We start from the raw sequence: 24,709 nt of genomic DNA, 5'->3' as shown, positions 1-24,709 counted from the left end.
GGGGCATCGCCGGTATTAATGCGATGTTTGACAGCTGTAGTTTGGGCCAAAGGACGATCGTTAAAGTAAAAAATATCGTGGCAGGAAAACAGAACGCGGTAGAGTTCACGAGCGTGCTCGGAGGGCAAGTCGGGGGCAATCATTTTCAGTAAGTCAGCGATGGTACAATTTGTCGACTGCGATGGTAGAGGAGTATCGGATGAAGTGTCGTCTGCTGCAATGGATGCTACTGAGTGATCCTCGAATGAACAAAGCTGGGCCAAAGACATCCCACGTGGCAGCACTTGTGTCGTCAAGCCAAACTTGACCACTGGCAGGCAGACGCAATTCGCCGTAATAGATAAAACTGTATGGGGTACTGTGATCCCGTGTGTAAGGAGGACGTCTTGCATAGGAGCCTCGATGTAGTGACCGTCGGGGACTGGTGGGGATGACACTAGTTCAACGTAGGTCAGTGCCGAAGGTGGCAAGCGAACAAAGTCGGCGGAACTGAGGCGACTGGGGTGGGGTTCAGCAGGATCCAGAACAGGCAGGTCAAGGCGGAGAGTACTGGCCGAACAGTCGATGAGAGCAGAATGTGCGGAGAGGAAGTCTAAGCCGAGGATGATGTCGTGGGGACAGTGGGCGATGACTGTGAATAGCACGATTGTTGAGCGATCGGCGACGGAGACGCGGGCGGTACACATACCAATTACGGGGGCTGTTCCGCCATCGGCGACACGGACAACAGGCGTCGTGGCGGGCGTGATAATTTTCTTGAGCCGGTTACGAAGGCCAGCGCTCATTACGGACAAATGCGCTCCAGTGTCTATGAGAGCAGACACAGAAACACCGTCGACTTGCACGTCAAGAAGGTTCAGATGAGTGGGCAAATCAGTAGAGGATTTGGCGGCGTAGGGAGCAATGCAGCGTCACCTCGAGGCGCTGCATCGTCTAGTTTTCCGGCTGGGAGCGGCGTCCGAAGGGAGTCGGCGAGTAGGAGCGACGGGGCTGGGGAGAGCGAGATTGTCGTCGTTGGGGCGAAGGCGAACGAGAATAGGGGCGGTTCGTTGCAGGAGAATCAGTGGCGGCATTATCGGAGCGTGCGGCATAGGGACGAGAAGGGCCACCTGATGGGCGAGAGTAGGCAGTATAAGTAGACCGGATCGGGGACTCCAGCGACTACGACAGTACCGAGAAATGTGCCCGATTCGATGGCAGTGGAAACAAATAGGCTTGTCGTCAGCAGTGCGCCATTCAGATGGGTTGCGGAAACGTGGTGGGTAAGAAGATGCGGGACGGGGCGAAATCGAAGAAGCCGGGCGGGTATCAGGGCGATGGGCCGAGCAGATGGTGTGAAGACCCATGTTTTCAAACTCCTGGCGGACAACTGCCTGGATCAGTGAGACCGTGACTGCAGATGTGTTGGTGGGACTGGAGTCGAAGGCAGCCGGATAGGCGGCCTCGATCTCACGCCGGACGATCCTGGTAACACCGGCAGTGTTGTTGGGACGAGGAGCGTCGGCACAGGAAGATGTCGCTGGGGTGTTGGGCAGACGGGCAAACTGCTGGTCAATACGTCGGCTTTTGGCGAGTTCCAGGCGGCGGCACTCTTTTATAACAGCATCCACCGTGGCTACGTTGTTGCAAACGAGCAAGTTGAAGGCGTCATCGGCAATGCCTTTGAGGATGTGGGAAACCTTGTCTGACTCAGTCATGTGGGTGTCAACTTTGCGGCACAGAGCCAAGACGTCCTGAATGTACGTGACATAGGGCTCTGTTGACGTCTGCACATGGCCGGAAAGCGCCTTCTGCGCGGCAAGTTGTTGACCGTAGGGGTTGCCGAACAAGTCTCGAAGCTGTGTCTTAAGGGAATCCCAACTGGTGAGCTCATCTTCGTGCGTGCGATACCAAACTCGAGGTGTGCCACCGAGGTAAAAGACTACGTTGGCGAGCATAATAGTAGGGTCCCACCGGTTATTGCGGCTGACGTGTTCATACAGGCTGATCCAGTCATCGACGTCTTCCCCATCGTGGCCCGAGAATACGCCAGGATCACGGGGAGCGGGGAGAGTGATGTAGGTCGGCGAAGTGGCAGCAGGTGTCGGAGCTGGCGGAGTCGGGTTGTCGTCACCGGGAGCCATGAAGGAAGGCTCGACGTACCGTCCACTGCGAAGCTCCGTGACGAGGTACAGGGAACGTCCACCTCCACCAGATATGTTACGTAGGAAGACGCAGACGAGAAGCTATGTACAAATATATTTACAAGGAAAATACGCTGCGCTTGGCCAAGAGGCGACAGCCCGCGCAAGCTTCTAACCGTCGTCGTCGTCTTCACACTGCTGGCCTTTCGTGATCGCACATAATGTGCCGTAGCAATATTATGCATCAAATGCGACAAAAGCATAAGCACAGGCAGGGCAGGGCACGAAAAAGATGAACAAGGAAGCAACTCATGAATTAGGAAATGCGCCATCCTCTGTTACTTACACCTTCCATGCACGTGGATTTAGCATGCGGCTGTGCATACAACGTCTTCAAATTTAACCTTTATGGTTTTCTTAAAATTAGGCACAGGGCGGCATGCGACGACCACCTATGCAAATAAGTTGTGCGGCCAGGGGGTCACAAAGTGACATAGTTATCGCTGTCAGCAGCCCAATTAACTAAAATTGAATAATTCACTTTTTGATGATTGAATTGAGTGGGTATGTTTCCATTCAAAAGTTAGAAACAGCCATGTTTCTACACAGTCTCAGTTGGAAAAATTCCCCTAGCGTGTCTGTGCTCCGAGATATCCAACTCCAAATTTTAATTGCCGTTCACATGATTACGCATGCATGAAAGTCAGGATCGGTGCAAAGCTCTACCCTGATGTGACGTGGCTCTTGCGTGCGGCGTTCAATGTGACAACGGGGCGGACACTGGCAAAGATGATAACTATCATCTATCCCATTTCACTTCGCTTATCAGAAGCGTTATTATACTGTGATTTTAAGGCATTAAATAAAATTCTTTTTTTTAGATGTGTGTAATGAAATGGCCTTCGTGTTTGGTTGGGCTTTATTTTTATTTTTTGTTATTTCACTGTCTATAAATTTTTGGTTGTTTAGTAGTCATGTACATATCATGCATTTTGCACTTTACTTCGTTTTATGAACGTGTGTCAAACGAAGTTATGCAAAAATATTTGCTTTCGGTAACGGAAGTCAATAAAACGAGGCCAAAAATCTATTGTGCTTGGAGTGGAATTTATACATGTGCTGACATATGCTGGCATACTCAAAGTATGAACAAGACTGCGTACGTGCAAACACATAAATAACCCAGGTGCCACGTGCCAATTCAGCATGCCAATGTCTGGCACAGCGCGCGCACGCGATAACAGAATTACGCGCCGCGTAGAGGCAAAAAAGAAGCAAAAAGTAAAGGTGAGCGGGGCATGAAGAAGGGTGGAAAGGAAGCGATGCGCGTCGTCGAAATAAAAAAAAGAAAAAACACAGAGTGCTTAGGCAAAGAGGCACCACGCTGATGCTGTTTCGGTTGCCGTGACAACGTAAACAATCGTGTGCGCCGCCATTTTACCGAAGTATTACCCTCCTGCAGGGCCGTAACTGAAGGCGACCTGGCGCAAGCGTGCAAAGAGCGTTTCCTTAAAAATAGTCAATGGCAGCCTTGCGGAAATTCACCCCTGAGGTTCCGCTATGCAAAGTCCCAAAGTTCGTTAGCGCTGGTAGAAGGGCTTATGTGGCACAGCATGGAATATTTCGAGTCGTGAGCAGCGCCGCTGTGGTAACGAAATACCGCCTGGAATGACCTCACAGTCGAGTGCGCCAATGCGCGAAATGATCTTGTAGGGTCCGAAATAGCCGCATACAAGCCTCACGATATCTCTGCGTCAGCGTATTGGGGTCCAATCCCAAACACGCTCGCCGGACTGGTGCTCTACGTAGCCTCGTCGTAGGTTGTAGTGTCGGCTGTCGGTCCTCCGCTGATTCTTGATCCGCTGACGGGCGAGCTGTCGTGCTTCTTCGGCGTGCTGGAGATACGTGGTGACATCACAATTCTCTTCGTAGGTGACAAGCATGGCGTCAAAAGTCGCCTTCGGTTTCCTGCAGTAAACCAGATTGAAGGACGGGATCTGTGTTCTGTCTTGCATCGCCGTGTTGTAAGCGAAAGTTACGTACGACAGGACAGCATCCCAGGTCTTGTGTTCGGCGTCGATGTACAGGCTCGTCCACTCTTAGGGTGAACACGGCTCACCGTGGCCGCGCTCCGCGGGGTGCCAGCGCGTCCGGCGCGGCGGCGCATCGAAGCAAAGCGGCGCATGCGCACACAGATTTCGGGGAGGCGCTTCGCGTCGTCTGCTACAGCGCTGGAACACGCAGCTCTGGCTTTGCTGTATAGTACACTTCGCTAGAGCCACGTGGCTGAGCGACCGAGGCGGCGTTGCGGGAAGGCGCACTTAACTAACGGGATCATTTTCCAGCTGGTTTGGTCTACAGCTTGTGAACAGCCTGCTTAATCAATATACATTAACAGAAACAAGCCTCTCACCACATAAATCACTTAGCATGTTTTTATAAGTGATGAGTGTAAAAATACAGTAATTTTTGCGCTCTTTATTAGGCTGGGGCGTAGAGGCAACGCTTGATAGTCGTGTCAGAGACGCCACCCAGCCTGAGGCTGCTCTTAATTTCCTGAACGCTGGAGGTTGGGTTTGCAGCAGCCGCCACAACAATGGTCAGGTATTCAGCTTCAGTGGTCACTCTTTGCCGGGCTTTATGGGAAGCATCCGTAATTTTTACATCTTTCTTGTAAGCCTGGACGATTCGATTCACAGTTTTCAGTGGCTTTTTTGTCATCTCCGATATAACGCGTTGAGAATAGTTTTCTAAGCACAGATCTACAGTGCGTCGTATTTCTTTTTCCGGTGCCCGCGACATGGCTAGTTTCCGAAAGTGCACCGGGGAAATAAAATTATCCTGCACTGTTACAGCGATTTTATCGCTGAAGTGCCATGGCAACCAGCAACCGAACAAAATGCAATTCATCATGCAAGCCGACAGAAATGCGTTTCATGGAAACACCTCTGGTGTCTTTCGATTTGACGAGTCATCCCAGAATCTCTAACTCGTGAGCGGCCAGTCACTCACATGAGGAGCTATTGGCTGCACCGCATAATCATATTATGCCAAGATGGGCTAGCGTGACCTAAGCAAGAAAAAAAGCTGGGGGGGGGGAGGTTCGGCGGTAGATCCGGCTGACTCCCATGGTCAGTTAAAAAGTACACTGGCCCGACCACAGCAATATGGCTTGGGCCGGGATTGGCTTATACAAATGTCGAGCCCGTTTGCCGACCACCGGCATGCTGACGGCAGACGACACCGGGCCGGCCTCATGACCGCCGGTTTAATTATCGTGGCCGCGTTCGTCGAACACACGGACCTGCCCCTTCTCCACGACGGCAACAGCATCGCTTGTTCGCGGCAAGGGTTCCTGTGCCGTATTCATATTTGGGTTTTACCCGCTCAGCCTCGCCCCCCCCCCCTACCCCTAAAAAAAGCGAAATCAATTCCTCCTTTTCTCCAAATTTATCCGATGCCCACCTATATGGCGTAACGCAGAGGCCATGTGTCACTTCGGAACGTATACCGCACAATTAACAGATTATTATATGCTAGTGAGAATATGCATATGACCTATTCCGAGGAAGTACTCAAATGAAATAGAAGCGAATAACGACTTAATTGCCCGGCAAGACGTAATTTAAGCTAGAAAACAGACATGTAGATTATAGATTTTCCACTCCAATTACGTATTCAAAACGGGCACAAACAGCGTTCGCATGTGGCGTGCATTGACTCTAAAGAGAAAAAAAGAACAACCAAAAAAACGACGGCGCCAAATGTTTTACTTCACCCAATCAATGTAATAAAATAATTCACTGACGATTCCTCTAAATGAGAATGTTACTTCTCGCGTCAGGTAGCCGTCAAAGGACTGGTACCGCTTCGGTGATTTTACCCAAACTGTGACAACAAAAATGAATTGTGTATTTTTATAGGATGTAGAAAGATGAAAAGCGGGAGTGAAATTGCCGCCAAATCAGTTGCTATGCTGGGGAGAGCACTTTCCTACATCGCGTAAAGCGCTCCATGCACCCCTTCCAGCGACATTAACGCGTCAATAAGAGAGTCGCAAAGTAGCGGATGTCACTTCTTAGTTGCTGTCGAAGTAATATTAACGCGAGAGCGTTAAGGAGCTCGTGTCGCAGAAAAGCCGGTGTCGTCGGCGTCGGCGTCGGCGGCGTTGACCGTGAGCGATAAATCATGGCAGGCGCTTCATAAATAAAAAGCAACTTCCAAGATTGGCCCGGTGGGAATCGAACCCGGGTCTCCGGAGTGTGAGACGGAGACGCTACCACTCAGCCACGAGTTTTTTTTTTCCTTTATTACCGGCTTGGCAAGTACATACAAATATTGTCAAATAAATCCGAATGTTAAAAAGTCTAGTCTTTACTAAGACTGACGTGTCATGTTAAAATGGCTTCATCGAAGCCAAACTGTTCAACACTGAAAGCCAATTTGGCGGATCACTTAGCAGTTTCAACACTTCGCTTGTATAATTAACATTCTCGGTAAAATAATACATTGCTGGCCTTGCATCAACATCAGCATTGCGTACAGCCATACGAGTTCGCCACACACTTTGCATACACAATAGCATCAACATGTCCACCGGCACACCGTCAGGTTCAGCACATGGCAAAAACCTTATTCCGAACGCAGTGATAGGAAGCTCCTTTTTTAATGTTCTTTGCAGGATGTCCCAAAGAAAGCGGGCATCGTGGCAGTCAAGAAAAATATGTTCGACAGTTTCTTCCTTGTTACATATAAGACAGTTGTCTGACCATGGGACAAACAAGCCCTTGCTTCTTAGCCATGGCTTAACAGGCAGTGTGCCGGTATGCAGTTTGAAAAAGAATGATTTTGTGTTAGCTCGTACAGGCATATTATTGACTCGCTTGAAAACATCTCGTTCAGGCCCTAAGTAATACATAGAACGATACACTGGTGTAGGTATAAACACTTCAACAAGATCCTTATACAATTGTTTTCGTGACACTGCAAACAAGTAGTCTTTCGAAAAACGAGCGTTTAGAAGACGTATCGCCATGGAAACTTCACGCAGATAGCCCTTTAGTGCCATCGGTTTGATTGCGTGCGACGATACAACAAAATCGGGCAAAGCCTCGCGCAATCTCACTTGGATTACCGTCCGCAGAAACCCATCGCTTTGGTCGCGGAAGAAAACAAATCTCGATACAAGTTGCTTGAAAAACAAATGCGTTAAACCAAGTCCCCCACTGCGCAATGTGTGAAACAAATTACTTCTGCTCGTGCGTTCCCACACCGAACCCCAAATAAACTCTGCAAACACTCTGTGTATTTTTTGAATTGAAGATCGGCTCATGCATAGCACCTGCAGGACGTAGAACACTTTAGCTACTAAAAAGATATTACATACTTTGGCCCTAGCAAACATCGAAAGGTTGTGGCCTCCCCATTTGTTAGTTTGCTCTTTCATTCCGTCTCTCTCGCTCGTCCAGTATTCGATTGGCTCACGGTAGGCACTGAGTGGAACCCCAAGATAAGTGCCGGGTAATACACTCCATTGCATTTTGCAAAAGACCTCTGGTGCATCTGGCCAATTCCCGTGCCAAAGCCCTAAACATTTTGACCAACTTATGGCACTACCGGAAGCCTTGCAAAAAGCTTGGGCTTCCCTCACAGCTTCTGCAATGCTCTGTTTATCACGACAGAACACTGCTATGTCGTCGGCATAAGCCAATAAGCTTAGCAAATATTGACTATAAAGTATTTATGAAGGTGCTCGCCCATCGCCTTCAAAGTGTAGTCAAATCCCTAGTAGGTACACATCAGACATGCGGTATAAAAGGCAGGACTATATTCACAAATATACATATAGCGCGAAGCATACTTGAATGTTGCGATACGATGGGAGATCATGTAGCTATGCTACAACTAGATTTGGCCAAAGCTTTTGACAGGGTTTCCCACGAAATCCTGTTTATACTTCTTGAATATGTTAATGTCGGATCAGTCATTTTGGACGGGGTAAAAATGATGTATGATGGTTGTACCACAAACTTAATCATTAACAACAAACTGAGCAGGCGGATTGCAGTAATGTCTAGCATAAAGCAAGGCTGTCCGACCTCAGCCTTGCTCTTTGCACTTTATTTAGAACCTTTCTGTTTAAAGTTACTACATAACCATAATATTCGCGGGTACACATTTTTTGGTAGAGAAATAAAAGTTTTAGCTTATGACTCAGCCACGAGTTCGATGCTTTCAAGCGGTGCAAACGCGCCTCTAGTGAATGCGGTGTGGCCTTAGAAACGAGCCGTGGAAGGTTATACTGCGGTGTATATCGGTAATTATGAACATGTAACGTACAGAAGTCAAAATTACACGAGTTGCGAAGTGCGTTTCCGCTGCATTTCTTCTGCGCTTTCCGCACACGCAGAGCCATCTTGCGGCAAACACAGAAGACCCCCTCCTCTCAATGTACGGCGCTGCCCCGACAGGAGGCGCGCCGCGCGCGCATTGGGACCGCTGCCAGGCGCGTCGCGGGACTCCCTCTCCCCTGACGACGCTTCGCCGTGCTCCCGGTTTAGATTACTATCTATCTCTCTGCCCGTGCCGATCACGACGTTTGGCTGGCGTAGATGGTTTCCCCTCCGAGACACCGAGTTCTTTGGTTCGTTTCGTTCGCTCAGGCGCACGTTTCGTTGCCGCGCCGAACGCTGCGTTGCTCGACGCTCACCGCGTGATAGGTGGGCGCTAAGTCCGATGCGGGGCGCATCGTAAGTGATCGCTGTGCCGTAGCGCATTGTCTTATACCCCTTGGCGGGTCGACGGGAACGCTGTCGCGTCCCACTCTTGAAGGCGAAGCTTAAGCGTCCTCCAATTTTTATTGCCCTCCTTAATGGCAAAATCGACGGCAAACATCATGATGCATGACTGAACAATCGCTCTATAACTTTCTGTGGAAATTATTGCGGGTTTCGGTCGCTTTCTTAGCTCAATTAAGCAAATCGTTCTAGTATCAAGACATGTGCGAAACGGCGCGCTAGGCTCATCACATGATGACTCCAACGAAGAAGAGCGCGCCTAATAGGTTTCTCGGTATGCACTGCATGAAGTTCTGTGAGAGTAAAATAAAATGGCCCCAGTCTAATAAAGAGCGCCAAAAGATGACCGAATTTTTACCCTCATCGCTCATTAAAAACGTGCTAAGTGATTTATGTGGTGAGAAGTTTGTATCTGCTAATGTATATTGATTTAACAGGCTGTTCACAAGCTGCAGACCAAGCCAGATGGAAAATGCTCCAGTTAGTGAAGTGCGCCTTCCCTCAACGCCGCCTCGGTCGCTCAGTGACCTGGGTCTAGCCAAACGTACTTTACTGCAAAGCAAAAGCTGTGCGCTCCAGCGCTGTAGCAGACGACGCGAAGCGCCTCCCAGATGTCCGTGTGCGCCTGCGCCGCTTCGCTTCGATGCGCCGCCGCGCCGGACGGTCTGGCGCCCCGCAGAGCGCGGCCACGGTGAGCCGTGTTCACCCTAATAGTGGACGAGCCTGTACATTGCTAGCACATCGGCGAGGGTCTTATTCAGGCCCTTCCTCTGCGGGTTGCAGGCAGTTGTCCTCCTGTGGCTTGTCTGGCTGTATTGCAGAATAACTTGGGTGAGCTCCGCTGTAAGGGCCGTTCCTCTGTCGGTGATGAGGACTTCTTGAGCGCCATGTCGCAGCAGGATGTTCTCGACGAACAATTTCATTACTGCGGCTACGCTAACTTTCGGCAGAGCTTTCGTTTCAGTTAAGCGGGCGAGGTAGTCCGTCGCAATGACAACCCACTTATTTCAGGAGGTTGACGTCGGAAAGGGTCCCAACAAGTTCATGCCGATCTGCTGAAATGGTCTGCAAGGAGGCTCGCGCTAGCCTTGTCGATGGTGCCTTGCGTCGCTGACAGCCTCGGCATGCATTGATGTAACGGGTGACGCCGTCGGTCAGGTGCGGCCAGTAATACGTTTCCTATATCCTCGATAGCGTCCGGGAGGATCCGAGTTGCGCAGTGGTCGGATCGTTTAGTAGGACTTGCAGTACTTCTGCACACAGCGCTTCGGGAACAAGAAGGTAGTTGGCACGGACTGGTGAGAAGTTCAGGTTGTTTTGAAGCGAGAACGAAGACCATCCTCGCTTAAAGTTCCCATGCACAAAGTTTGTGTTCCCTTTCAAATACTCGACGAGGATTTTTAGCTCCGGGTCTGCTCGTTCTTGTTCAGTGAAATCATCCTCGCTTAGGAAGGCGTCGTCATCTTCGTCATCACATGGACGCGGGTCAATGGGGGCGCGTGATAGGCAATCGGCATTAAAGTGTTTTCCTCCGGACTTGTAGATTACAGTAATGTCATATTTTTATAGTCTCAGGATGTACATGCAAGCCGTGCTGACGTGTCCTTTATATTCGCTATCCAACACGACCCACGATAGTCGCTGAAAAGTTTGAATGGCCAGCCACATAGGTGAGGGTGGAATTTTGCGGTAATCCAAATGATAGCGAGGCATTCCTTTTCGGGCGTAGACTAATTGCCTTCCACTTTTGACAGCGACGGGCTAGCGTAAGCTATCACCTGTTCAAGTCTGTCTTACTTATGGACTAGGATGGAACAAAGGCCTAGGCTACTCCCTTCAGCGTGTATTTCGGTATCAGTGTACTTGTCGAAGTGTACTAGAACCGGCGGTGACTGCGTGCGTCGTTTGAGTTCTATAATTTCGTCATCCGGCGGCGTTTCCCACTTGAAGCCGACAGCACATTTAGTTAAGTGTGTCAGCGACTCAGCGATGCGTGAAAAGTCATTGGGAAAGCGCCTGTAGTAGGCACACATGCCAAGGAGTGTACGCACTGCCTTGTTGTCGATGGGCTGCGAAAACGTTGCGATGGCAGCTGCCTCCTGTGGGCCACGGCGGACTCTATATTTCCTGATGACGTGTCCTAAAAAGAGAAACTGATCATAAACGAAGCGGCACTTTTCTCGCTTCAGAGTGAGCCCTAATGACTTGATGACCTCCAGTACTGTCGCAAATCACCTAAGATGATCGTCGAACTTTCCTGCGAAGACGACGACGTCATCAAAATAAACAAGACAGGTCTGCTACTTCAATCCTGCTAAAACCGTGTTCATCACGCACTGGAACTTTGCAGGCACCGAGCACACTCCAAATGGCATAACCTTGAGCTCAATGAGGTGGTCTGGCATGGTCAAGGCGGTCTTTTTGCGATCTCTATCATAGACTTCTAATTGCCAGTAGCCTGATTTGAGGTCCATCGTCGAGAAGTATTTAGCGTTGCACAGCCGATCCAATACGTCGTCTATCCATGGGAGGGGGTATACGTCCTTCTTGATCTTCTTCAGTCGATGACAATGGACATAGAAACGTAGGTTTCCGTCCTTTTTCTTCGACAACACTACAGGAGAGGCCCATGGGCTTTTTGACGGCTGGATAATGTTGTCGTGCGGCATTTCGTCATCTTATTGCCTAATAGATTCACGATCTCGTGTCTAAACTGAATAAGGGCTCTTGCGAAGTGATAGAGCGAACTCTTCGAATATTATGCGATCCTTTGCAAGTGGTGCTTGTCGAATCCTCGATAACGTCGAAAAGCTGTCTTTGTATCGTTGGAGAAAATTTCTGAGCTGTTGCGGCTTACTCGCTGGGAGACTTAGGCTTAAGTCGAAGTCTGGTTCGAGAACTATGGTCGTCGGAGTAGGTGCGGCGGAGTCCAAGAGGACAAACTCATTGCTGGTTTCCACAATTTCCTTAATGTATGCAATCGTTCCTCGATGTATGCAATTCTCGTATTCTTGTTGACGTGCTTTAACTCCTGGCTGAAGTTTGTCAGCATCACTCTCATTTTCCCCCCGGGCTGTGGAGCGTTCCCGCTTGCAGCGCCACTGTCACGGTCGAGCAGTAGACCTTGGTCGCCCACGATGACGCCTTCTGCATCTGCAGTTGTTTTGTTGGCGAGGGAAATGACAATGGTGGAGCGAGGCGGAACGCTGACTTGGTACTCAAGTGCACTGTAAGCAAGATGACTGGCAAGGCCTCTATCTCTGTCGGTATCACTCGGTTTGTGTCAGCGTTATCGACTTCGACCTCAGGTCGGCCATGACGTTGTGTTGGTTCAGGAAGTCTATACCGGGAATTACGTCACACGAGCACTGTTGGAGGACAACGAGCCTTGCTTAGTAGGTCCGGTCATGAGATGTAATTCTTGCCGTGCAGATTCCTGTAGGCGTCATGAGGTCTTCTGCAGCTGTCTGCATTTGAGGGCCGTCCCATACAGTCTTGACTTTCTTGAGTTTCGCGGCGAATATTCCACTGATGGCGGACTACTCGGCTCCTGTATCCACTAAGGAGCTGACTGCGTGGCCATCAAGAAGCACGTCGAGGTAAGTTGTTACGGCTGCAGCATGTTGACGTGTGGCTGGTAAGTCGCGTCGTCAGGTCCTTGGTCTGTGCATTGTTTGCTGCGAGGCTTCGTCGGGACGGCGGTGTGTCGTCGGTATGTGGTCGAGATAGTCTCTTCTGCGTCTTCGTCAGCGGTGGAAAATCATCATCAGTTCGAGGAACAGCAACCACGCCTCCATCGGTTGCCGCCTTTATATTTGCGGATAAGGGCTGACGGACATGCCCCGGTCTGGGCCAGTGTATAGACGGCGCTGCGGCAGTAAGTCTGCGTAGCAGCCTGGTGACGGCAAACGAAATGGTCATCGAGGGGCAGCGGCGACGTAGTTGGTGATATCGCGAGGGCGTTCACGCTCCTGAGTGTGTGGTGCGTTGACAGCCAATCCTCGTAGTCCCATCTCACGGTAAGGACATCGGCGGTAGGTGTGGAAGGCTTCTCCGCCGTGATAGCAGAGCGGACGTGGTCCGGGGCGATCCAAATGTCCGTCTTCCTACCGTAGCTGCGATAAGGGGCGGGTGGGTGTGCTGGCGGCGGTGGACGCTGGAACTGCGGTGTTACAGGGCTTTGGCCCGGTTACGGAGGGGGGCATTGACGGCGGGTGACGGCGGCGTAAGTCATCGGTTCTGGCTGGGGCTGCGGTGGTTGTGGTTGCACCTCATGAACTTCAAGCGATCGCTGAACATTTTCTTCGACGATGTCGGCTTTTGAGACCACTTGGGGCTGCCACTTTAGAAAGAGCTTCTGCATTTCCTTGCGAACGACCGCTCTGGTGGTCTGCCACAGGTCATCGCTGCCGACTTCTTGACCATCAGTGTGGCTTGTGGTCAGCGGCCTTTCATTATATTGCCTTATCCACATATCGAGCGTCTTCTCAACAGTTGTGGCCCCGGAAATAAATTCGGCAACACTTTTAAGTGAGTTGCCTGTAAATCTGGCGAAAATCTCTTGCTTCAAACCATGCATCAGCAAGCAAACTTTATTCTCTTCCGGCATGTCTGCGTAGGCGAGTCGGAAGAGGCGAGTCATCTCCTCCGTAAATATCGCGATGCTCTCGTTCGGCAGCGGCATGCGGGTTTCCACCACAGCTTCAGCTCGCACTTTGCGTAGGACGCTCGTAAATGTTTGCAGGAAGTTGTCGTGGAACAGATCCCATGTTAGGCAGGACATGGACATGTTTGCAGGGCATGGGCAGGACATGTAATGAGGGGGTAAGGTAACCGATGGTAATTAAGGGTTACGGACTGGATTCCAAGGGAAGGGAACCGTTGCAGGGGGCGGCAGAAAGTTAGGTGGGCGGATGAGATTAGGAAGTTTGCAGGGACGGCATGGCAACAAGTAGTACATGACCGGGGTTGTTGGAGAAATATGGGAGAGGCTTTGCCCTGCAGTGGGTGTAACCAGGCTGATGATGATGTGTCCACTCATGACTGAGTAATCTGCGCCTGTGTCGACTAAGGCGGTGACTGCGTGGCCATCGAGAAGCAAGTCGAGGTCGGTGGTTCTTTGTCTGGCGTTGCAGTTAGGTCTTGGCGTCGGATCATGGCTGTGTCAAGTTGACCTGTGGCTGATATGCGACGTCGTCAGGTCGTCTTTTGTCGTCGTATTATTTGCTTTCACACTTCGTCGGTGCGTTGGCATGTCGGTGTGCCGTCAAGGTAGTTTCTTCGGCGTCTTCGTCGGCGGCGGAGAATCTTCGTCAGTTCGACGAACAGCAACCGCACCTTCATCGGTTGCTGCTTTTAGTTTTCCGGATATGGGCTCGCTGACCAGCTCCGGGCTGGGCCAGTGTATGGACGGCGCTGCGGCGACAGGTAGCCACCTGGTAACGGCGAACTGGATGGTCGTCGAGAGTTGCACTGAGTGGCGGCTAGGTAATCGGCCATGCCACGGGTGCTCCCCAAGCTGTGGACGCGGCGTGTTGATGGCGAACCTTCAAAAAGGTGGAACCGCATGGCGCGATTTTAGGCGTGATTGACGCGCGGATGGTGGGACGCGCGGGTCATTTTGACGCGTGCCCAGCATGATCCGTCACGAAATCGCGCCGCCGTGTGCTGCTGCTCGGAGTAGTAAAAAAAACACGTCGCGCGGCGCGTCCGCCAATCCGTGTTCAGGTAAGTCACGTGGCATTTGGTCACGTCGCATTTTGGTTTTTGGGTTTGCCACCAGATGGCCCTGCTCTCTGCGCATCTCGGCGGAACCTCTCTGGCGCAATTTTTTTCTCTCGGCAGAACGGGTGCGTGCGTAAAAGCACGTGCTACCGTGATTTCGTTCGCGCACGTCGTGTTGGTTCGTGCATGGTGTTGGCCTAAAGTGGACAAAGCAACCGTCAACGAGGCCCTAATACCTGAAGGAAAGAAGCGTCGCGTCCTGTGGGGCGTACGCGACCGTAATCAAACATCAGACGTGACCTATAGCTATAGCAGATACCCTCAGCGCAGACGGTGTAGCCGATGCCCTCAGCATCCCCCTTAATAGTAGCAATCGCCTCTACTGGTCGGTAGTAAGTGGCCGACACTCCTTCTTATATGTGAAGTTGTAAACAAGCAGAAGCCTCTCAGCATGCGGAAGGTACATAGTCGCAGTTTCACACACAATATTGCTGCTTGAAATTAGGCTTGATAAATACACTTCGGAAAAAAAATGTCGCTGTCTAATTACACTAAGATTATTTTTATTGTAGTTTTCTTTAAGTTTAAGGGCATATTATATATGCGGTAACAGAGACAATGCATGTCGTTGAGATTTATGTTGCCTGGCAACCCGGGAAACGCGGCCCAAAAGCACCGCTTCTTTTTTTCGTATGGGTGCTCGCGCGTCGGCGGTAACCTGGGCGTTTGCCGCGCGTCGCTTTTTTCGCTCTCGAAAAACGCGCCATGCAGTTCCAGCTGCCGCAATTCCGTCGTCCGCCTCCGCCAGCACGCCCGCCCGTCGCCCAGCGCACCTACGCGAGGAAGACGGACATTTGGCGAGCCCGCGACAACCGCCCGCTCTGCTATCACTGTGGAGAAGCCGGCCATGTGTATCACCTATGCCCATACCCCGACTTATACAGGGCCCTGGCGTTGTCCCGGAGGTGGACCTTGACGGCGTGCGACGGCGTCGTAGGTCATCGCTTCTCGCTGGGGCTGCGGAAATTGAGGTTGCATCTCAGGAACCCCAAGCGGTCGCTGATCCTCATCTTTCACGATCTCAGTGATCGAAGCTACTTGAGGCTGCGACGAAGGTAGGACCTTCCGCAGTTCCTCGCACACAATGGCCCTGATGGTCTCTTGAAGGTCGTCCGAACCCAGTCCTTGGATGGCGTACTGCAGTGCGAGCCCCTGGCGGTTATATTGGCGGGTGCGCATTTCCAGTTTTCTCGATCATCGATCCCTCTGCAGAAAACTCAGCCACACTCTTTGGTGGGTTACAAATAAGTCCGGCGAAAAGTTCTTGCTTGACGCCCTGCATCAGGAAGCGGACTTTTTTCTCCTCTGAGATTGGCGTGCCGGAAAAGACGGGCCATCTCCTCCGTGGAGGTCGCGATCGTCTCATTTGGCAGCTGTGCTCTGGTTTCTAGTAGAGCTTGGGCTCCTCTTTGGACACCATGCTTGTAAATGTTTGCAAGAAGCCGCTTTGGAACAGGTCCCACGCCGTTAAGGTCGCTTCTCGATTCTCGAACCAGGTCCTGGATGCGTCTTCCAATGCGAAGAAGACATGTCGCAGTTTGTCGTCGCTGTTCCAGCTGTGAAATGCAGCGACCCTCTCACACGTCTGCAGCCAGGTTCCTGTGTCCCCGAATGTTGAACCGCGGAACGTCGGAGGTTCCCTGGGCTGCTCCAGCCCGATGGGGGGACGCCGGGGCTGCCATTGGAGCTGCCTTGGCCACAATCGTCTTGCTCTCTTCCGGTAGAAGTCCGTGCTCCGGGGGCGGCTGTTGAAGATGGCGGCTTGCTCGATGTTCCGGGACTGCGTTGGTGTTCTCTTTGCGGTCCGGGCTTGGATAACGGCTTGTCGGGGGCGTCCGGTACATGAACGAAAAGCACCTCCACCAGATGCCACGTGGTGGCGACGTTGAACAACACAGTAGCAATACTGTTAAAGAGAAAACTAACTTTCATTGGCCGAACCTGTGCCCACAAAAGCAGGCTACACCTAAGCACAACGATAGCCGCGAACACGGTCGGCGATAGTCGAAAATCTGATCAGCGGGTCAAGTGCGTCGGCTTTTATGTTTATGTAGAGTCTCGTCTAATTTAATAGCGTTGCGTATTCTCGAGCACACGACACCAGCAGCGATTGCCTCATTATGTAGTATGCTGCATGTACAAATAGTTGTATCATGAGAAGCCAACAAACACTGACATCAAGGACAACATAGGGGAAATTACTTGTGCCTAACATATAAATAACGAATTGAGAAGTTAATGGTAATGAAAGTAGATCAAAAAAGAACTTGCTGCAGGTGGAGAACGATTCCACAACCTTCGCATAAAAGATCTTGCCGCAAGGGGGGAACGATCCCATAACCTTCGTATGCGAAGGTTGTGGGATCGTTCCCCACTTGCGGCAAGTTGTTTCTTCATCCACTTTCATGACCAATAATTTATTGTATTTTTATTTCATTTATTAAGCAGAAGGAATTTTCCCTATGTTGTCCTCGCAATGCTGTCAGTGTTTGTTGGCTTCTCATGATATGACTAACCAAAACCGGACCTTCAATAGGGCGCTCACTTGGCCCGTGAGTCAGATTTGGCGAGCTAAAACTGTGCTCGTCCCCTCTAATTGGGGCTTAAGAGTAACTCGTTTTTCTGAGCACCGGAACGGTCAATGAAGAGAAAATTGTCAACTCGCAATTCGATGAGTGTTTTATGCTTCATCGTGACGAGGACATGATATTACTGAGTAGACGATTAATATGATAGCTTTGGCGCAACAAGGAAAGACGGAAGAGAACAAGGGGAGTGTCAACTTACGACTGTTTATTCTCTGTTGTATAACATGCAATATATACACGCGAATGCGCAACATGCAAAAGGAACTTCAATCGCGCAGCACCCCAATCTGAGCCGGCTATCAAAAAAACGTTCTCTCGGCTTGCAAAAGTAAAACAGATGTGTCGCTAATCCAAGATGAACGTAGGTGTCTATTATGAAACGCGTCTAACAATTCACGTGCCGTAGTGTCCCTGCTTCTTCCAAGAATCCGAATCTTTTCGAGCTTTGGCTCACACTGATGTGAATTGCAGTGCTTAGGCACATGTGCTCCGTATTTACCTTTCAGTGACAGCTCATGTTCCCGCTCAAGCTCATTTATGCATCGCCCAGGCTGGCCGACATATATGTCTTACTGCAAGACAGCGGAAACTCATACACGACTCTAGTATCACATGTTATGTCCGGCTTGGCGTGTACTTTAAAACAGCCACTTTCCTTGCTCTCATCAGAGAGAATGCGAGGACACAGCTTGGCGAGCTTGCGTGGTGCAAGGAATACGACTGCCACTTCATGTCTGTCTGCAACCTTCTTTAGGTTGTTGGTTACACGGTGCATACAAGGTCTGACCTCCGACTTCAGCGTTCTCTGTGCTTGCTCAGCCTTTCTCCTATGTTCGTCGCTGTTGAGTTTCTGAAGGAGTGACTCGGCGACGGCAGTAATGAGCGCGCGGGGAAACCCAGCGGAATAAAGTCGAACCATTTGATTCCTAAAGCTTGCCTGTATTGCGTGAGGGAATGACCGTACAAGAGCGGTTTCAAGCCTATGTTTAGCAATACCTCTCTTAACTGCCTTGGATTGTGGCGACTCATATGGGAGTAATTCCTTTCTTGTCGGAGGCGGAGAAAGCCAGCAGAGGCGACCTATTTGCAAGGTGATGTTAAGATAAAAAAATTGTGAGGAATGGCATAAAGGTGCCACGTAAAGCAAGAACCAATCCCTTCCCGAGACAGCAAAAGGGACTAAAGCTTTAACAACAATGGGCTTGTATGATACAATGGATTGTTGCTTTAAGACAAATAAAAAGTCGTCAACATAACTAAAACCTTATAAACCCCCCCCCCCCCCAATAACATGCTAGTGCAAGGCGCGGTCAATAGTAAATAAATACTTACAAAGCACCGCAGCAATACAGGCGCCAATACAAATGCCTTGTTCTTGTACACAAAATTCGTCATGAAATTTGATGAAGGTGACTTTAAGATAAAACTCGAGAATATATGAACTAACGTCAAAAGACACATGCGCAGAGAAGCAATTCCGGCGCAGAGAAGCAAATGATTGTGTGGGACAGAATAAAACAAATCCTCAACGTCCACGTAAAACAAGTACAATATCGATGGAGTCTTCAGGAGAAAATGCATGACACATCAAGAATACCCTGTCGCAAACAGGTCGTCAACAACAAGTGAGTTAAGGTGCTTCATTAGAAACTGGCTAATCACAATGTGCCAAGCACCCCGTTCACTCATAATTGTCATAAATGAAACCCCTGGCTTGTGCGTTTTTACCGTGAAGAAAACAGCGATGGCGTTGCGCTTACAAGTTCCAGTTCCGCCCTTTGTCTTCTTCACGGCAAAAAATGCAGAATCCAGGGGTTCCGTTTAGGACAATTCTGAGTGAACGCGGTGCATGGCAGAATGTGATTAGCCAGTTTCTAATGAGGCACCTTAATCCACCTATTGTTGATGACCCGTTGGCAACAGAGAATTCTTCATATGTCACGCAATTTCTGCAGATGAATCCATCGATAGGGCACTTGTTTTTCGAGGACGTTGAGGATTTGTTTTCTTCTGTCCTGCACAATGAACTGCTCCTCTGTGTCAGAAGGTGCTTCGACGAGAGCGGTGCCATTGCCTTCCAGAGTGCTGCAGGTGTTTCTGTTGACAATTTTTTATCTCTTCTCGAGTTTTATCGTAAAGTCACCTTCATCAAATTTCATGACGAATTTCACCTACGAAGACAACGCATTTCTTCTGGGCCCTGTATTGCTCCTGGGCTTTGTAAGTTGCTTTTATCAACTATTGACCGCACCTTGCACCAGCATTTATGGGGGGGAAAGAGGGGGGATAAGGTTTTTAGGTGTGCTGTCGATTTTTTTCAATATTTTAAAGCAACAATCCATTGTATCATATCGGCCCATTGTTGATAAAGCATTAGCATTTTGCCGTCTCGGGAACGGATTGGCTTCTACTTACGAACTACCTTAAAGCACTTCCTTGCAATTTTTAGATCTTAACATCACCTTCCAGACGGGTCACACCTGCTGGCTTTATACGCCTTGGACAACAAAGTAATTATTGCCATGTGAGTTGCCACATTCCAAGGCAGTTAAGCGAACCATTGCTAAACATTGTATTGAATGCGCTCTTGTACAGTCGTGCGCTCACGCAATGCAGGCAAGCTTTAGGAATCAATTGGTTCGACTGTGTTCCGCTGGGTTTCTCCGTAACCTCATTACTGCCGTCGCCGAGTCACTCCTTCAGAAACTCAAGAGCGACGAACACGGGACAAAGGCTGAGCAAGCGCAGAGAACGGTGAGGCCGGAGGTCTTACCTTATGTGCACCGTATAACGGACAACCTAAGGAAGCTTCCAGAGAGACATGGCGTGCCAGTCGTATTCTCTGCGCCACGCAAGCTTGCCCATCTGTGTCCTCGCATTCTCTCTGATGAAGCAAGGAACGTGGCTTTATTAAAGTACACGCCAAGCCCGGCACAAAATGGGCTACTGGAGTCGTGTGTGAGTTTGCGCTGTCTTGCGGTAAGACTTAAGTCGGCCAGACTGGGCGATGCGTAAATGGGTGTGCGCGGGAACATGAGCTGTCACTGAAAGTTAAAGACGGAGCACATTTGCCGAAGCACTGTGATTCCCGTAAGTGTGAGCCACGGCTGAGAAAATACGGATTCTTGGAAGAAGCAGGTACACCAAGGCACGTGAATTGTTAGAGGCAATTCACTTAAAGAGCGAGGTTCGTCTTGCATTGTTGGCGCATCAGTTTTGCTTTGGCATGCCGAGAGAAGGTTCTTTAATAGCCGGCTGTGATCGGAGTGTCACGCGATTGAAGTTGTTCTTGTATGTAGCTCAATCGCCTGCGTGTATACATTGCATGTTATACAATTGAGAATAAGCCGTTCAAAGTTGGCCCTCCCCTTGTTGCCTTCCTGCCTTCCTTGTTTGCGCCAAAGTCATCATGTTTATAGTCTACTCAGCAGTACAAAGCGCCCGTTTAAATGTTGTTTGAAGAAAATGACGATAGCTTAATAGAAGACTCGTGCGTTTTCTGTATAGAATTCTAGCAATACTGCGTTGGCCATTTTAGGTCTCAATATAAGCCAATTCAACCAACTATTCGCACTTGTACAGATTCTCTTATTCTCGTACTGTCAGCTATCTACTTGAAGTGTTCGACATGAATTATGCCGTAACAAGAACGGTGTAAAAAGAAGCTCGCCATTGTCTGGAGGACTTCGCTGTAGGATTTCTAAATCTAAAAAAAAAAGCAGCACAGATGTAGAAATGTTTGTCGCCGTCTGAATAGAAGGAGGATGTAAAATAAAAGAATCGTTTCTAGCGACACGTTGAAATAGTGGCTAGTGCGGTCGTGTCGCAGAACAATACTGAAGGCGGACAATGCTGCGCAGCCTTTGCATCTGCCTCTCCAACAAATTATAATTTAGTCTCAGCACTGGGATATAAGCATCTCCTGCCTGAACGTACGCGTCTTGAATCTTCGTTAGCTTTCGGTCTGGCCAAAGTTCAGGCGTTATGCAATGGCCACAAAGCAATTTTGTATTATAATTCTGTGCGCGCTTATAGTAACACAAGCTGGTCCCACTGGAAGGCATTCATTTAGGCTACTGGACATCAAACAGGTACTTCTTCGTTCTTTTTCAACGCAGTGCTTGTGGTTAGTGAGCTGTGAAGCTTATATTGCATACCACCAGATTCACAGGTACTAAACAGAATGATGCAGCATGCCAGCTTGTCAGCCCATAAAATACTATCAGGTGCCAGGTCATGTCCCAGAATTTCTAGGCTATTGTTTCAGCTTACTTGTAGCTACGTTAAGCATGGTACCTGCAAAAATTGCCCATGACATAGTCCGCCTGTTTCGACACGAGCAGTTAGGTGACATGCGGAATACCGCAAAGCTACCCGTCAGTCTAAAGAAATTCCGCCGAAGCCTTCTCACGATGACTGCCGAAGGTAATCGGTTTCGCATTGCAGTATTATAACAACACATGGTATTGCTTCCATGGAAACAGGTGTGCATGAGGTGTGTACTGCAGCGGGGGGGGGGGGGGGGGTATTCTCTAAGAGTCTACCTAGTGGACTGTCCATTTCGGCCGCTGCTGATTGGCTAGGGCTGCTCGTCTCCTCCTCTCTCGTACAGCTGCATCCAATCAGCAGCGGCTGAAATGGGCAGTCCCCTAGGTGGACTCTTGCGGAATATCCCCTCTGGATTCCCTTTCGCTTTTCACAAGCACTATCGGCGCCATCTAGCGCCACTGCCGCAAAGCCTGCGTGCGGCTGTGAAAAGCATGGCGCGCCGGTGTGCGAAGACGCTTCGAAACGCGTGATGCGGCATCCGCACTCCTGTGTCGCACGAGTTTTTCGTTTTTTTGTTGTTGGCATCCCCTTCGGAGGGAGTGCTCACAGATAGTTATCGACCCTGATTCAGTTAAACAGGCATGATATACATGCTTCTAATTCTAGCATTTTGTATACATCTCTGTAATCTTTTCTTCTGTTTCTCAAAACTTCTCTACTTTCCTTGTACCGCTACCTATGACTGCAATGGATACAGACGTATCAATCTCTTGCCTGCTTTTGCCGCCAATACTCTCAACCTCGTTTGCTTATCTCGACTGCTGACCGATTGATTTCTTCGTACGCTCTAAATGCAAGCGCATCTGGAAAGCGCTCGTTACCTATGCGTCTCACTGGGTGAATTTATGCGTGTAGATAATCTGTAATGAAATTTGTACAAACTGCCGTCTGGCGGCAAACTCAAAATTTAGGCAGTATCCAAAATATTAGGCGTTTTATGGCGTACTAGCAGTACCTTGCTTTTCTCCACCCAAATTACCCAGTAAGAATGCAATAAATACTGTTTGCAGCCGAATACAAAGTCATCTAGCGCTGATTATATGACATATTTTATCAACGATCATAGGGAACAAACAGCTGTTTATGAGGTGCGCACGCCAATGGACGCTGTTGCGTTTTCACATTACCGTCCTGAATTTTGCCACGGCGTGATGAAATCTGAGATTGCTGATCTACTCCTGGCGATTCTGAGTGATGTCTATAACTCAACGGGAACTTTTTGTTGAAGTGAACGCGAAGTCGTCTTTTCAAAGTCGAGCTGAACTGCTTTCTTTCGGACCAATAATCTAAACATCTCTTTTCATTACTGCTCATGCACTCACGCTTCCATCCAGTTTAAATACAAGTGATTATGGAAGGTTTACGTTAGCTACAGGTCTGCCTGGGTGAATCTCTTTACATTTCTTTAGGAAGTACTGAATGGCCTTGACATGTCTGGCTGCAGCAGAGAAAGCCTTCATCATGTTGCAAATGGTTGCTCCGGCATTAGTGACCTTAGGCGAAGCGAAAATCTCATCCGGACATTTGCACCGCGTTGCATTTGCACAATAGCCTATGGAGCTCACTGGGCGTCGCCGCAATGCCCTCCTGAGGGCTCTAATTATCCAAACCCCTCGCAAAAGCATTGCAGAAGCTAAAACGCTTACCCTTCTACAACGCGCAAGCGTCAAGAGCGGAGGTGGGTAGAATGGTGCGGAGGAGGTGGGTGATAGCAGGCACATAATGGGTAGAACCAATGCATCCACAAAACGAATGAATTACAGCCTTAGCACTCTTCGTTCGCAACTCGCATATATGGGTGAGGGTTGCAGAAGTAAAAGGCGATGTGAGAAGGCGAGGAAACGTCACTAGTGTACAGAAAAGCGGTTGCGGTCAAACTGGATAAATCTAAGTTGAGGGTACAGTACGGAGCGTTTCTGCTGTTTCTTAAAAACAAACAGCATGGACATTTCTGATGCCGACAACTGACGCACGACGTGGAGACTGAAAGTCGCATAAAAGCCGCGTAGTATCTAGAGGTCTCACGTCATTTATGCACTTCTGTGCCCACAGAGGTAGCTTTGCGGCTATGTGATTGCTGGAGGTCGCAGGTTTGATTCCGACCATGGACGCCACATTTAGTCTGGGCGAAATACAACAGCGCTCGTGTACTTAGATTCTTGTGCTCGTTAGAGAACTCCAGAGGTTGAAATAAAGCCGCAGTCTGCCACTACGGCATGCCTCGTAATCTATAGTGGTTATAGCGAGTGCAGTACTACAATTCATTGAATGTTTAAGACTTCTGACACGATGCGGTGTATCATGCGAGGTAACGGCAATACTAATCTTCTCGGAGGTTATGATTAATGGCGCACAACAACGCCTCAAGCAACCACGTCTTAGTGTGTGTTCGGTGTACTACGCGGACGAACAGCAGTAAAATTCACCATCAACTGACAACTATTGTATTGCGCTAGACGCTTAAGAAGTTAAACATTCGCCGTCAACATCACTGCTAATTAGGGGTAATAAAGGTTAAACGGCCGAGAAGGCCTCACTTACGTCGATTTACACCCTGCGTGGGGTGCACATACTTCTCAAACTTTGTATTACCCTGCATTAGTCGCCAACTTGCCGATTAATCTGATATGACCATTTTAATGACTAATTTCTCTGTATATGACGCAGTAGTCCGCGAATACTTTTGTATTGCTGTGTTTTTTGTTAATATAGACTAAGAAAAGCAATGGTCCGAGAACAGACCCTGTTCGCGTTTTTTTGCAAACCACACATTTCGAGTGGTTAGTTAAGAAACATGTTATCCAAGCAGAAACTTCTCCTATACCAAAGACATTTTTAAATTTGCCTTTTAATTTGCACTGACATACACAGTCAAAAACATTAGATAAATAGAATAGAATCAAGTCAGTTTGATCGCGGTTATCAGCTGCAACAGCAAGATCATGGAATAGTTTAAGTAGTTCAGGTATTGCGGACAGACTTCTGCGAAAACCATGTTGGGTGGGAGAAAAAAAATTATTGCGCTCTAGGGTTACTGTCATTTGCTTCACGATTATGTGTTCGAGAAGTTTGCATGATGTGCTTGTCA

The 24,709-nt window shown here is 49.2% G+C and overlaps 1 protein-coding gene and 1 long non-coding RNA gene across 3 annotated transcripts in view; one reads left to right on the top strand and one right to left on the bottom strand.

Moving 5' to 3' along the window:
- The window catches only part of LOC135914006 (uncharacterized), a 211,481-nt gene that overhangs the window by 82,061 nt on the left and 104,711 nt on the right, over window positions 1–24,709 (bottom strand). The window lies entirely within an intron of this gene.
- LOC139048108 (uncharacterized) overlaps window positions 21,203–24,709 on the top strand; it is a 46,563-nt gene continuing 43,056 nt past the window's right edge. Inside the window, exon 1 of the long non-coding RNA XR_011507520.1 lies at window positions 21,203–21,383. This is a non-coding gene — a long non-coding RNA (uncharacterized lncRNA). The remainder of the gene's footprint in view (window positions 21,384–24,709) is intronic.

The sequence above is a fragment of the Dermacentor albipictus genome, chromosome 7, assembly GCF_038994185.2.
Source record: "Dermacentor albipictus isolate Rhodes 1998 colony chromosome 7, USDA_Dalb.pri_finalv2, whole genome shotgun sequence".
NCBI classification, from domain to species: Eukaryota; Metazoa; Arthropoda; class Arachnida; order Ixodida; family Ixodidae; genus Dermacentor; species Dermacentor albipictus.
The sequence above is the reverse complement of the archived record's forward strand: the minus strand, read 5'-3'. Positions and strand labels throughout refer to the sequence as shown.